Below are 13,061 nucleotides of genomic sequence, written 5' to 3'. Positions count from 1 at the left end.
GAAGAAGGTATGGTCCCCTTCTCTGATAACAGATAAATTAGGTTACTAAACAGAAACAGGCATTTGCACTGAGAACTCAGATGTCAAGCTCATTCAGTTAATTTTGTCATAGACTTGGCATCATTACCTTTCTGCTCGACCTCATCAAAGGGGTTGTACTCACAAACAGGACTTGGCCTTGGCCGGCAAATCTCAGAAATATTCAAGAATATCAGAAATCTTGTGTGGGTATACCTAATTATTCTTCAAAACATATCCAAGAGTTTAAATACCTGCCCTGACTACAGACAAGAGAATTATTCCACAGAAGGAAAAAATCTTTCCTTTAAAGTGCAGAAATTGAACACAGAAAATGAATATTGATTTCCTATGCCATCTTGCTGGATCTGAGGAAATGGCAGTGTCAACCAGGGAAAATGAACAGTTTGAAGCTGTGAACCTGTTTTTTCCCCTCTGATTGTCAGTCTCCCTGGTTCCTTCTTTTTCCTGAGCTATGCCACTGTGAGCTGAGAAACAAACAATTTTTTCAAGTTTTCTTGTTATCTTTGAAGAATGAGTTGGATAAAACCTTTACACCGGAGGTTTGGAAAAAGAGGAACAGATCAAGTGTCAAGGCAGTGACAGAAAATTAAGTGACGATTAAGAGTGAAAGGAGTCAGGTGTGACTGGAAGGCTGGCGCTTGGGGAGAGCAATGGCCTCCCTAACGGAGACTGGGGCAGGCAGCAGCTCAGAGGGCAGGAAGAAAGGGAGAAAAGGGCTTTGCCTCCTAGGCCAAAACTGTTGCACGGGAGGTAGACTATCCATCATCTGAAATAGGGGCTGGTAAGAGCAGGAAGGTGTGAGGGCTGTTTCTGACATTGCAGAAATGGAAGTATTTTTTAATCTTGACTAATTTCATTACAAAGTTTACAAAGCTCAATGTGAAAACAGGATCAGTGTATTATATATATTCCCTGCCTATGGAAAGCTTTTTCTCCTGCTCTCCATCACAGTCCTGCACATCCCTCCTAATTCATAGCACCACTGTTAGCTCCTTCGTGTGCTTCTTGTGGCTGATGTCAAAGCCTAACTGTGGATCACCTGATTAAATCCCTGTTTTCCAGATTCCACAGAGAATCAGAAAACAGTTCAGGAAAGAGTAGCACATATGTAATTAATACAGGGTACACACACATCTTCACACACCCTTGACAACCAACTTGTGAGGAAATAAATGTGTTACCTAAACTGTTAGAGTGTTAACTGTTGAGGCATTGTCAATTTGGAGCATTATTTTTCTATGTGGTTAGCAAATAATGCGAAAACCTTCTCACTCAGGGCAAGAAGATAGAGTCACACCTGCACTAAACCATGAAGAATGAGCAAAAGGACTCAAAAGTCAGGAAAACAAAAAGCAGTTGATTCACAATCATTTCAGTCCTTAATTCAAAAACTCCCGAAATCTATCAGATGCCAAATTCTACCTGGAGCGTTTAGGAGCAATAATGTTGCATCAGCTACTTGAAAGATCAGACACTGGAAAAGTGAAGACACACTCAGGAACTTCCTTCTCTGAGTAAGGACAAGAAGCTACTATCACCAACTATAGCTTCTTCAATGTTATAGTTATAGAAAATGTGTACCACTGCCTCATACAGAATGCTTTTTTAGGAATATTCTGCAAATTGGTTTATTCTCTGAATTGCCAAATGAAACAAGGGAACACTCATAGCATCACAGTTTTCCAAAGAGCTGCGGCTAGGTCTGTGGTGCCAGGCTGTCCAACTCAACTGCAAGATGCTCATCTTAGGCAATTCTATGGAAAATCGTGTAACAGGCTCTTAGCTCACCTAAGCAAATCACCATGTTCTCATTTTGGAGAATCACAAATCTCCTCCATGTCAGAGTAAGGTTTAGGGTTAGATGCTACTTAGTACAGCTAACCCCTGCTTTTGCTAGCTGTTCACTTAGGAACAGGTTGGATCTGCATTTGGCATCCTCAAAGGATCAAAAGTTATTTTCCTGACTATTACTGTCTACAGAGACCTGGCCAGGACCCGTTTTCTACATCCACCTGCTCCTGAAGTCTCTTGTTGTAGCCTCTGGTCAAGCCACCTTTAGCTGGAACAAGCTGGGTGGAGGAGTCCTGGACACTGTCCTGTCCCTGGGGCTGGGCTATCAGGAGGCACTGGAGTGACCTGTGATGGTAAGCCAGAAAGCCAGCAGCAGTTTTCCCTTTCCAGACAAATACAGAGAAAACACCATGACAGGCCGTACATCAGCTACCTCTCTTCCCTATTTAGCACCAGCACACTTCTGAAGAGAGAAAACTACCCCACCTCTTTGTATGAAGGCTTTTTTTCCTTCTGTAGACATATAACAGCATAATAGCTTCAGAAATTACATGTAGTGCCATATGATCTTTGCTTAGACCTTAAATGCTTGCATATAATCCTCTCTGTGAATCCAATGCAGGGAGAAATGTCATTTCCATGCACCTGTCAGAGTTTTTACTGTGGAAAGGGAAAAAAAATAGGTACATTGTATTTTTAGAATAATGACTAGAAAAACAATAATTGTCAGTGGCAATCATGCCAGTCTGTAAAGATACAGCTAGAACTAAGTTGATGGGATTTTTTTTTGTCTGGATTTTTTTTCCCAGGATTCTGCACTTGAGCAACTGAATGATACCACATTTAAGGTCCTGTGTGGCATTGCCATTTCCTTACTCATATGCATCTAATTAAGTCTTAATTGTGCTGTTCGTTATGAAATGAAAGAAGAGCTGTTAGACTGGATATTTTTTATGTCAGTAAAACAGGATGATACCGATGAAATAGCTAATGTATAGAAAAGTAAAGTATGAAAAAAGACATCTGAAGGTAATATTTAAAACCCAGCAGAAAGATGAGGAGCAGCATAACAGCAAAATTACCACAAATAACTTCTTGATCAACACAAATAACATGTAAGCTATATTCTTTTTATAGCTCACTGCAGTGTGGATAACTGTCCACGCTCAGAGATATACAGTGAGCCAAGTTTTGCTCTTAGTTACCCTGGGGTCAGTGTGGTATCATCCCACTCTCTTCTCCAGGGGGAAGCAAACCAAAACTGTTCTTCCCTTTTGCACAGATTGTTTCCTGCTACTCGTATATCTCCATTGAATTTCATCAAGTTCCCAATGCACAAGCCTAAAACATGTCTCATAAGGCAGAGTGGCTGGGCTTTGACTGACATTGGATCCACTAGTACACCTGTCAAGTTTCACTTGTTGTGTTGCAGCCCCTCTGGGATGAGCCCAGGATGAACGGGACGAGTGGAAGACACCCTCCAGAAGCAGGAGTCCTTCCCTCCCATGCTTATGTGGCCAGGGTAGAAGCAGGAGCTGACATGAACATCTGAACTAATCAGCTAAGGAAGAAAGAATATTTTTGCAAGTGTCTCCATACACATTTGTCCCGGTGAGTTTTTGCTTTACATGTCTTCTTTGAATTGTACCTAGGTACTTCCTTTTACATGTTGCAGTAGAAAATCATCTGTTCTCTAATATGGTCTTCTAGAAAAGGTTTTCCCTTTCTTCTCTGGGAAAAGGATCACAGCAAGATGAGCATTAACAGAAGACAGCATAAACATGGCAGGTTATTTCAGCAATGTATTAAATGTAAGCATTGACTATCCTGCAGAGTTGCAATCTTACCTGAAGTACTCCCCATCTATTTAATTCTGAGAAAGGAGCAAAAAAGGGAAAAAAAAAAAAGAGTATTCAGCACAGTTTTAGGTTACTGTAACAACAAGGTGAGGAAGAGCCAAGCGTTGTTTCCACCTGGGGTATGTCACCAGCATTAGTCCGTTGTGGTTTCTATGATGGGCCAAATTTTCAAGTCCGTTCAACATAGTTCACTGAGGTTGTGTGCCTGTGAGAAAGTGAGCATACTTTGGTCAAGAAGCTGTAAAACATAATACTGAGTACCAGATGGATAGCAGGCACCAACAGGCACTTCCAAAAGGCAACAGGCAGCTGAAGACTGGATGAAATTTTGTGAACAGTTGCCTTCATACTTTGCAGTGTTCACCACCATTTTTCACTTCCAGCTTGCTGCTGTGACATGAAAGCCACTTCCCCTCTTCCAAGGATTCACATGGAATTAATATTAAAAAAACAACAACAGCAACAAATACTGTCACAGTTGCAAATATCACATGTAGTGAATACAAAGTGTTCACTTCAAGTGTTGGGAGAAAATGTATGGATGTTTTATTTGCAATAGCTTCTTTTCAAAATTATTTTGTCCATTTAGAGTGATTTTATTTTTAGAAATGGTCATTCTACCCCTTCTCCACACCGAAAAAAAAAAAAAAAAAATCTAAACAACTAACGAACAGCAACAACACGTGAAAAACTCACAACCCATTTCCAGTCTTAAAACCGATTAAATACTGTGCACTCAATCTTTCCCTGGGAGGAGAGACTATACAAACCTTGCTGCAGGGACAGTGCCGGCAGCCTGGCCATCCTGGCCAAACCATGACCCTGAAATCTCTGGCTGGCAGAATTTAGCTCCAGTCCATATTTAGGGGGACATTTACACTGGCTCTTTCCAGGGGCAAGGGACCCCGAGTAAATTTTCAAGAAGGGAAGTTTCAGCGGCAGGGGAGAGGTCAGGCTGTGACAATCTATGAAAGAATAGAATTTTACTTTCTTACCTTTCTAGACTGTATTAATTGAAGTGTTTGAAAGAGAGGAATTAATTATACAGCACGAGCCTGTCAATTCTTCTGCAGCTTGGCCAAGTCTTTCTGAGCAGCACGGGTCTGTGAGTCTGGGACTGTCTTATGTGAATTGATGTCTCACCGTCTTCCAGCTATTCAGAGCCTGCACACCTTCGTCTACAAATGATTTTTAAAAAATAAGGAACGGGTTATCCCGGGAATTTCCCACGGGATTTTCAACATGTTCACGCGCGGTGGAAGCGGACACACACACACACACACACACACACACACACACACACACACAGAAGCACAGAGAGTCCCCAGCACGGACTGGGGCCAGCCCCCGCTCTCTGGGAGCTCCGTCCAGCAGCCGGGCACCCGCGGCAGGAACTCTCCCCGCCCGGCTCCTTGTGGCGAGGTGCTGGGCCCGGGGTCCGGGGCTCTCCCCCCGCAGCCCTCCCGGGGGCACCGTGGGGCAGGCGGGGATCGGGAGGATACATGAGTGTCCAGACGGGTGGACAGATGGATGGACAGACTTCAGGTGCGCCCTTCCGCTTGCTCTGTCTCGGCGAGGACAGTGCTGGGGCAGCCCCCGGAGCTCACTCCCGCGCAGACCTCTGGAGAGCAGCTGTGATTTTTTTTTTTTTAATTTTTTTTCTTTTTCTCCTTCGGAGCGCAGAAACACGGAGACCAGATTTGGGGCTGTTTTTCCAAGCCAGGTGTTCCCTTACTCACAACTCCTGAACTCGCCATAGGGGAGGCTTACACAGCTCAGCAGAGCAAAGGACAGAGAAACCCAGCACACACCCGGGGGTGCGCAGGACCCCTCCACAGCCTCAGGCACACGGGAGCCGGGCACGCTGCCCCTGTCACAGGTGAGGTGGGTGCCGAGGGAGTGGGGCTGAGCGGCAGCAGCAACCTGTTAACACCAGCGACCGGACAGGCAACCTCACTGCCCCCAAAGCCTCCCACCCTTTTCTCCTGGGCAGGGTAGGGCTGCGGACAGCCGCTGGGGAAAGCTCGCTCGGTGCTGTCCTGCGCCCATGGGTAGCGGGTTTAGGGGTGACGGGGGTCCTAGAGTCCGATACAAGCCGGGTTTTTTTGGCATGGGGAAGGGGTTGTTTCGGGCAGCGGCCGTGGCTGCAGCCCCGGCTCTGGCTTTGAGAGCGATGCCGCCCTCCCGCCCCGCTCCCCCGAGCCCCCCTACCCTGCCGCCCCCAGCCCCCCGGCCCGCCCCAACGCCGCCACTGGGGTCACCTCCCCTGCCCGGGGCCGCTTTGGGACTCGGCTTTTTGTTATTTTCACGGAGAAGATATTAATTAAAAGAAATACATGATTAAAAAGTAATGAGTTGAATAAAAATTATCTCCGCTCATTTTCTGATTATGTTAATTGTTAAAAACCCTTCAATCACGCTGTTGCAGTCAATGGGTTTTAATGTGAAATTAGTGGGCTCTTGATAACTTACAGTCCAGAATAATCCTGGAGGTTTAGTCATCATTCCTAATAACGAGATGTTACTGAGAACGGAGATTTTACATGATTTTGCCACATTCAGCCCTTCCCCCATGGAAGGGTCTGTCTTTGTGGCACACAACTTCAATTTTCATGCCTACGACTACTTCGTTAGTCTTCCCCTGTGTACCGCTCCATTATACGCCAATTACATATTTTATGTGCCCGTATGTCTTCTGAATATTTAGAAAAAAACCCACCATGTGTCCGATATAAGAAAAAAACCCTGGTTTTGTCCCTCGTGAATTTTTAATTTTATTTTATCCGTCCAACCCATTGCAACTCTTCATTTGCTCTGATTAATTATCTCCCTAAGAGATAAGAACAGGTTTGTATTGAAATTATTAAAAGTAATTAAACTCCTCAGGGGGGAAAGTGTTTTCTGTTGGTATTCTACATGCTTAAAGACTACGGGTTGAAATAAATATGGAAAATTTCTCCCACGGGTGATCGCAAAGAGCCGGGGATTTGTTAACTTCAACCCCGGGGTTCGGAAATGCCATGAAATCCGTCTCTCAGAGAGGGACGAAATGACGGCCCCCAGACCATTCATTAGAACCAACGTGTTTCTACCCTAAAAACTGATTTAAGAGAGGTTTCATTTTCATGCAGGGAACTAAATGTATTCTTTTCTGTTCGACAGCCTTGAAAATTGCCACCTACATGCCTCTCCTCTCACCCACCTAACAATTTGGCTAAAATCTCGGGCACTGACAGCGAACTGACTCCTCGCTGGAAGGAAAGAAGGGAGGAAAGGAGCGGGGCAGAACAGAGGAACGGCTGCGGAGCAGCGATCTGCGCTACCAGCCCGGGATGTGCCCGAATTCCTTCGCAGGGGCTGCACCCGCCCGGGCCGCCGGGGAACGGGCTCTGGGAGCCCTGGGAACCCACGGGCCCGATCAGAGCCACTCCTTGAGATTCAAAAAGGGGAGGGGGAAGAAGGGGGGGTGGGGAAGGAAAGGGGGGAGGAAAAGGCAGCAGCAAAATTGGCGCTTTCCGTGCCTGTGTTTGTGCGCGCATACCCACGTATTCCTTCCCCCAAAGACAAAGTGCTGGTGCCGTGCATCCCTCTGTCACTGCAAGGATATCTAATTATTGCTGACAGATAAGAAAAGACGTTTTCGGGCAGACCGAGCTGGCGGGCAGGCGAGGGAAGCGGCGGAGTGAGGGGCACATTCCCGGCCAGCCCCGCACAGATCAGGCTGTGGAAAAGTCTCCGCCACGGCGACTTGGGCTGCCGCTGGTTTAGTATTGATCCCCTGTTACCTCCAGCGAGGAGCGGGTGTTTGCTGACCTTGCGGGGAGGAGGGGGTTACGTCCGGGTCCTACACACTGCTTCTGGCTCCTTTGGGATGGGGGAAGCCGGCCAGGATCGGGCCCTTCGTGTCCTCCCTCCACGGGAAGCCGCGGGCCAGGGCCACCTTCCCATTTTTTCCCACCCGCGCCTGCCCTCTCCCCGCCCCCGCCCCGAGGGCGTCGGGCCTTGGGGAGGAGGGGGATGTCCCAGTTTGTTGTGAAGGGAAGCGCTTGGGGGGTTGTGGTTTGGTTTGTTGCTGTTTTGGTTTGGGTTGGTTTTTTGGGGTTTTTTGGTGGTTTTTTGTGTTGTTGGGGTTTTTTTTGTGTGTGTGTGTGTGCAATTTTTGTTTTGTTTTTCGGTTTCTTTGTTTGGTTTTTTGGTGGGTTTTTTTTACTCGCGTTTCTGGTAAAAGAAGAGACATTTGTTTACAAAGCCCCACTGCCCCCATCTGAGCCCACCCGGCGGGGCTCCATCAAGGAGAGGGGGGGATCCCTCCGTGCAGGGCCCCCTCGCCGGTTCATTTCCCTATTTGCATCCGCAGTTAGCTGAAGATGATTTTAATAAATAACAATGAAAGAGGAGCGCATCTAGAGGGCTTGTCGGCAACATTCAAAAGCCAATAGAGTTTATAATTTTACTCTATCATTTCTTATTGATTAGAGTAATCAAGATAAAAAGCTAGCCGGGCTCCGAGAAGTTCAGCGGCATATCATTAAAGATAAGAGTCAGTTAATTCTGGCGCAGGGGTAATGGTGCCGGCGATGAAGAGTTCATTTGCATGAGATGCTGAGCCCCGTAACAAGAGGACAAAAATCACTAATTAGGACTGCAGAGTGTCTCGAGTTCTTCAAGCACCCTTTAGAGATGAGGGATGATGCAAAGCGACCGCACTTTTATGTAAATTCGGGCTAGGACATCGCGACCGGGGTGCTGCTCCCCGGCAGGGATTGCCGAGCGGGAACGGGTCGGGCCCCGGGGCCGCTCCGGGCTCCGGCGTGCGCGGCCGCCGCGGCACCGAGCCCGTGGGACACCGGCAGCCCCGAGCAGCCCGGGCCACTCGGGGGAAACACGGCCGCAGGGAGTGGCGGGTTTGCACTGAAATCTGCGGGCTGGGAGAACAGGACAAGAAGGAAAATAAGAAGAGGGGGAAAATTAAACCAAAACCAAACCCTATGCTGAAAGGTTTATTCGTTGATTGAAAAAAAAAGAGTGAAAAAAATAAGCTTCACAGCAAAGAAAAATGAAGTCTGCACTAAGATACCCGTGAGCCTGCGGGTTGCTAACAGCTAGGGAGAGAGCTTCTCGGCAAGCTGAGAGCAGAGTCTTCATCTCTGCGGGGAATGGGGAGCGCCCGCCGCCCCCCACCTTCCGGAAGACCAGCTTGGGATCAGCCACTCCCTCCCGCTGTCTCCCGGACACCTCGTACCCCACGGAGCACGAGGGGGGCATCGCCTCCTCCTTTCACCAGAGCTGCTCCCTTCCTCCTTGTCCCCTCTCTCTGATCACACAGACAGATCCAAACCCGGGCAAAGCTCCTCAGCTTCGGGCAGTCCCCCGGGGAGGAAGGACACCACACCCGCAGGGCTTTGGGGAAACTTCCCCCAAAAGCCGGGGGGGCAGCAGCAGGCTGGTGGCTATCGAGTTGTTTACTTGCCCGAAAGGTATCAGCCGCGGGAGGCTTGGCAGCTGGCTGTCAGCGCTAACTTTGCCCCTCGCTTGGCCGAGGAGTAAAGGATTCACGGCCTTCTTTGGGCTAATTGTAGGTGTCAGCGTGGAAAGCGGCAATGTTTGCCGCCTCTCAAAAGTCTCACTGTGTCTGTCGCCCCCCGGCAGCTCCCGGCCGGTCCCGCCGCACACCGCCCTGCGCTCAGGACCAGGTGTCCCGGCTACACGCACCCTCTCAGCCACTTCCCACTCTCTCCTGTGTTCACACCTTTCTCTCTCCACACGTGTCCCTCCTCAGCCGCCCCCGCACGCACACGATCCGTGACCTCACATCCACAGGCGGATCCCCCTCTTCCCCTCCATCCCGTACGCGCTGGAGACCCAGCACTCGCACCCGCGCGTCGCCGTCTCGAGTGCACCGACTCCTCGCATTCCCAAAATCCTTTCTGGCACACGTGCACCTCTTGGCTTCCCTGCAAGCTCACCTGCTCACACGCCCTCAATCAGACAAACGGACAGACAGACAGACACCCCGCTCCACAAACGTCCCCCCGTCCCCTCGCACACCCCCTGAGCCGGAGCTGCGGAGGAGGGTGGCCGCGCTCCTCCCGCCTCGCCTCCCCGGTCCCCGGCTCTTTGGACTTTTGTCTGGCTATGTGGCTGAAGGCTCCTTTCCCCTTGTTCTTCCCATAGAGAATAAAGTCAGTCTGTATTTAATGGTTATGGCGGATGTGAGGAGGATTTGGCAAATGAAGAGGCCTTTTGCTCTAAAATATTGTTCCTTACGTCGTGTGAGTCTACCAACCCACCACGACCCCATATTCTTCTCTGGGTGTCTGACTCGAATGACAAACGAGCTGATTTTTTCAGTACATCGCTGGGAAATGTAGTGAGTGATAATAGAGATTTCTCTTTCATTTTTTACGCTTGACTTGGTTATTGTTGCTTTTCTTTTCCCGTGATTCCTTCTGAGGATTAGCTCTGACTTCCCCACTATTGGCGGTCAAAGTGGCCCAAACTCTGGATGACAATTGATGGGGATCAGGGGATTGCCCATTCTGTGCCTGTAAGAACTGATTTGTGCCAGAGAAACTCATCAAGTATAGGCGAAGAATAAAAAGCATTTGGGGGTAAATGTATTCATTGAGAAGGGTTCTTCCAAATTGCTTCTAAGTTTTCTTAATGAAAAGTAACGCTTGCAGCAATCAACGGCTTTTTGACGGATTACAAACCTGGGTAGGACTATGGGGCTGCATTTAAAAGTGCCCTAGCCTTAGCATAAGGGCAACTTGCTCACAAAAGTGTAGGAACGAGGGTCAGGCCGCAAAATACAAAGCTGAGGTTTGATGCGTGTAGGGGTAATGAAAGGTGCATTAATTTATTAACATGGTGCGCGCAGGAAAACTGAAAGAACAACGCGGTGTAAGAAGAATCATTAACTCTCTACCCCGGGGACCCACCCAAGCCTCGTCATTTACATCAAAATAGTTATTGTATCTTTAGAGAGATAAAAAAAATCCCTCGGCAGCAACAGTCCGTGTAAAAGGTGGAAGAAGGAGAAAAGAGGAGGAAAGAGGAAAGGAAAGGAAAAAGGAGGCTGTGTGAGCGGAGATACAGAGCCGGCGAGAAGGTGCAAGGGCGCGGCAGCCCAGCCCCAGCCCGGCCCCGCCGAGCCCCTTTGCCCCCGCCGGTGTCCCCGGGGCGCGGGGCAGGCGGGGCCGGTCCCGCAGAGGGGCTTTGGGCAACCTCCGGGCTCGGCACCCTCGGTGCCCCTCCCTCGAAGTGTGGCTTCTGGCGTTTAAACATCGATTTTGTTAATTAGTCTAATCATTAGTGGCCGGGGACAGCGGCTGGCGAGGGGACCGGGCTGGAGGTGGCATCTGCGAGGGGCGCGGGCTTTGTCCCGGGCCGGGTCAGAGCTCGGTCGGCCCGGCCCGGGCTGCATTTCGCTTTTCGTGGGGCTTTTTTCTTTTTTTTTTCCTGTCGTATTTTTGTTAAGCAGTCGAAGGACACAATGAGAACGGCTCCGAAGTGAAAAGGGTAAGGCCGGGAAGGGGAGCTGGGTGGAATCTCCAGTCCTTTCCCGCATTCCCTTCAAGCCCCAAAGGCCAGAATATTAACTTTTTTCCCCCTGCATCTTGTCAATGCTATCATGGCTTTGATGGGAGGGTCTTCAAGGTGGCACATTTCTGAACTTAACCCCTTTTCAAACTAACTCTCTACCTCCCTTGTTAGTGCCCAGCTCTGAACTTCTGAAGAGTATTTTTGTGTGAGTCAGGGTTCATTCACTCGGGGGCTTTTGTAGGACTTTCTTCCTTTCAGCCCTCAGTGTGTTACACCAATTAAAGGACGACGTGCTGTAAATGTAATGGGCCGAGCAGTGATTGTTTTTGACAAGCAACAAAACACATAGATCCACCCCTTAGATTAGGCCGTTGAAGGGAGGTTCATGCCGGTCAGTTTACTGAATAGTTCATGAACTGTAATTCTGAGGGCTTGTGTGAAAGAAAATGTCTCTCTCCCTTTCTTTTCTTTTCTTTTTTTTTTTCCTTTTTTTTTTCTCTTTTTCCCTCTAAAAGAAGAAACACCAAGCATCTAGGGGGAAGGGGATGGCTTGGGAGGGTGAGGGGAGTTGGAGGAGAGCAGAAGTGGCTTTGTCTTGTCATTTAGCAAGAAAAGAAAAAGAAGCTAACAGTCAAGCCACTTTATGTCACTAAACATGCCAGCCTCCTTTGCAGAGATGCTCCTCTCCATACATCTTTATAGGCAGCCTCAAGCTAATAACCTGCTACCTGCTCCCATCCACTCAGCATTTTTATCTTGTTCAGAGCTCCCTCAAAGTTGAATCAGAAGCATTTCACAGGAGAAAGAAAAAGTGGATTACTGTTAAACATTTGAGAAGCATAAAACAAAAAAAAAAAAAGGTATTGTCTCATGGGCCTGATCCTGTTCCTCTTCTACTCAGTGGATGGAGGAGTGAGAGAAAAGGGAAAATCCTTCATAACCTGTACAAGACCTGAGTCGAAGAGGTTTGGAAAATGGAAAATTAATCTTTCTCTAATGTCCAAGGGCCAAGGAGGTATTTGACTTAAATAAATAAGTCAAAACAACCTGGATATTATCAGGGAAGGGATAGACACAGTCACAGGCTGTGGAAAAAGTGGGAATAATGAGATGGATGCTTCTTCTTGAAAAGAAGAGTATTTCTTCAGCCTTTCCTGTGGAAGATTATCCTGGGCACGTCACATTCTCTTTAATCTCAGAGGCATCTGCAGTCCTGCAGCTGCACGGGTACCACGTGTGGGTATGTGAAGGGAACCACAATAGTTCAGCTCTGGAGAAGGGTTGGGAGCAGATACAGCACAGAAATGCCTTCAGAGCCCTTTGAGGAGGGATATGTCTCTGCGTGTGACTCCAAAAGTCAGCCTATGGAGCAATCCCTTAAAAGTAGTCTACCTTGGGAATTCCTGCTGAAGAAACACAACGTGATCTGCTCTGCACTTTTGCCTGGGCATCATTTCACCCCCGAATTGATAAATTAAATAAATAATCCTTCTTGCATTCAGATATGTTGTTTCTTAGTGTTTTTTAGTACTCCCATGCTTGACTAAATCCCTGTTAATTCCTGTGAGGCCCCAGCAAACCCCAATGACATTTGTGGAAATTATGTAGGCAGCTCTCATTCCAAGATCCAGAATTACTGCTGTACAATAACCAGATTGGAGCCATCTGAGCCTAGGTAGCAGTGCACAGCATTTTTTTCCTAACCCTTCCTTCCTTCAGTTCAGTACAATGGGACCTAATTCCCGCAACACTTTTTTAGGATGCAGCAAGTTGTTTACACTGGTAATAAGCTCACTGTATGTGCTGCAAAATTTGTACTTGTTA

General features: G+C 48.0%; 1 long non-coding RNA gene across 1 annotated transcript; it reads left to right on the top strand.

Annotated features, from left to right (window-relative positions):
* Positions 1 to 5,081: 5,081 nt before the first annotated feature.
* Positions 5,082 to 7,110, top strand: LOC116993375. Its single transcript, XR_004417283.1, has 3 exons — positions 5,082 to 5,237; positions 5,376 to 5,571; positions 6,855 to 7,110. It is a non-coding gene; the product is annotated as an uncharacterized LOC116993375 (long non-coding RNA).
* Positions 7,111 to 13,061: the final 5,951 nt, after the last annotated feature.

The sequence above is a fragment of the Catharus ustulatus genome, chromosome 3 (genome assembly GCF_009819885.2).
Source record: "Catharus ustulatus isolate bCatUst1 chromosome 3, bCatUst1.pri.v2, whole genome shotgun sequence".
Classification (NCBI taxonomy): domain Eukaryota; kingdom Metazoa; phylum Chordata; class Aves; order Passeriformes; family Turdidae; genus Catharus; species Catharus ustulatus.
The sequence above is the reverse complement of the archived record's forward strand: the minus strand, read 5'-3'. Positions and strand labels throughout refer to the sequence as shown.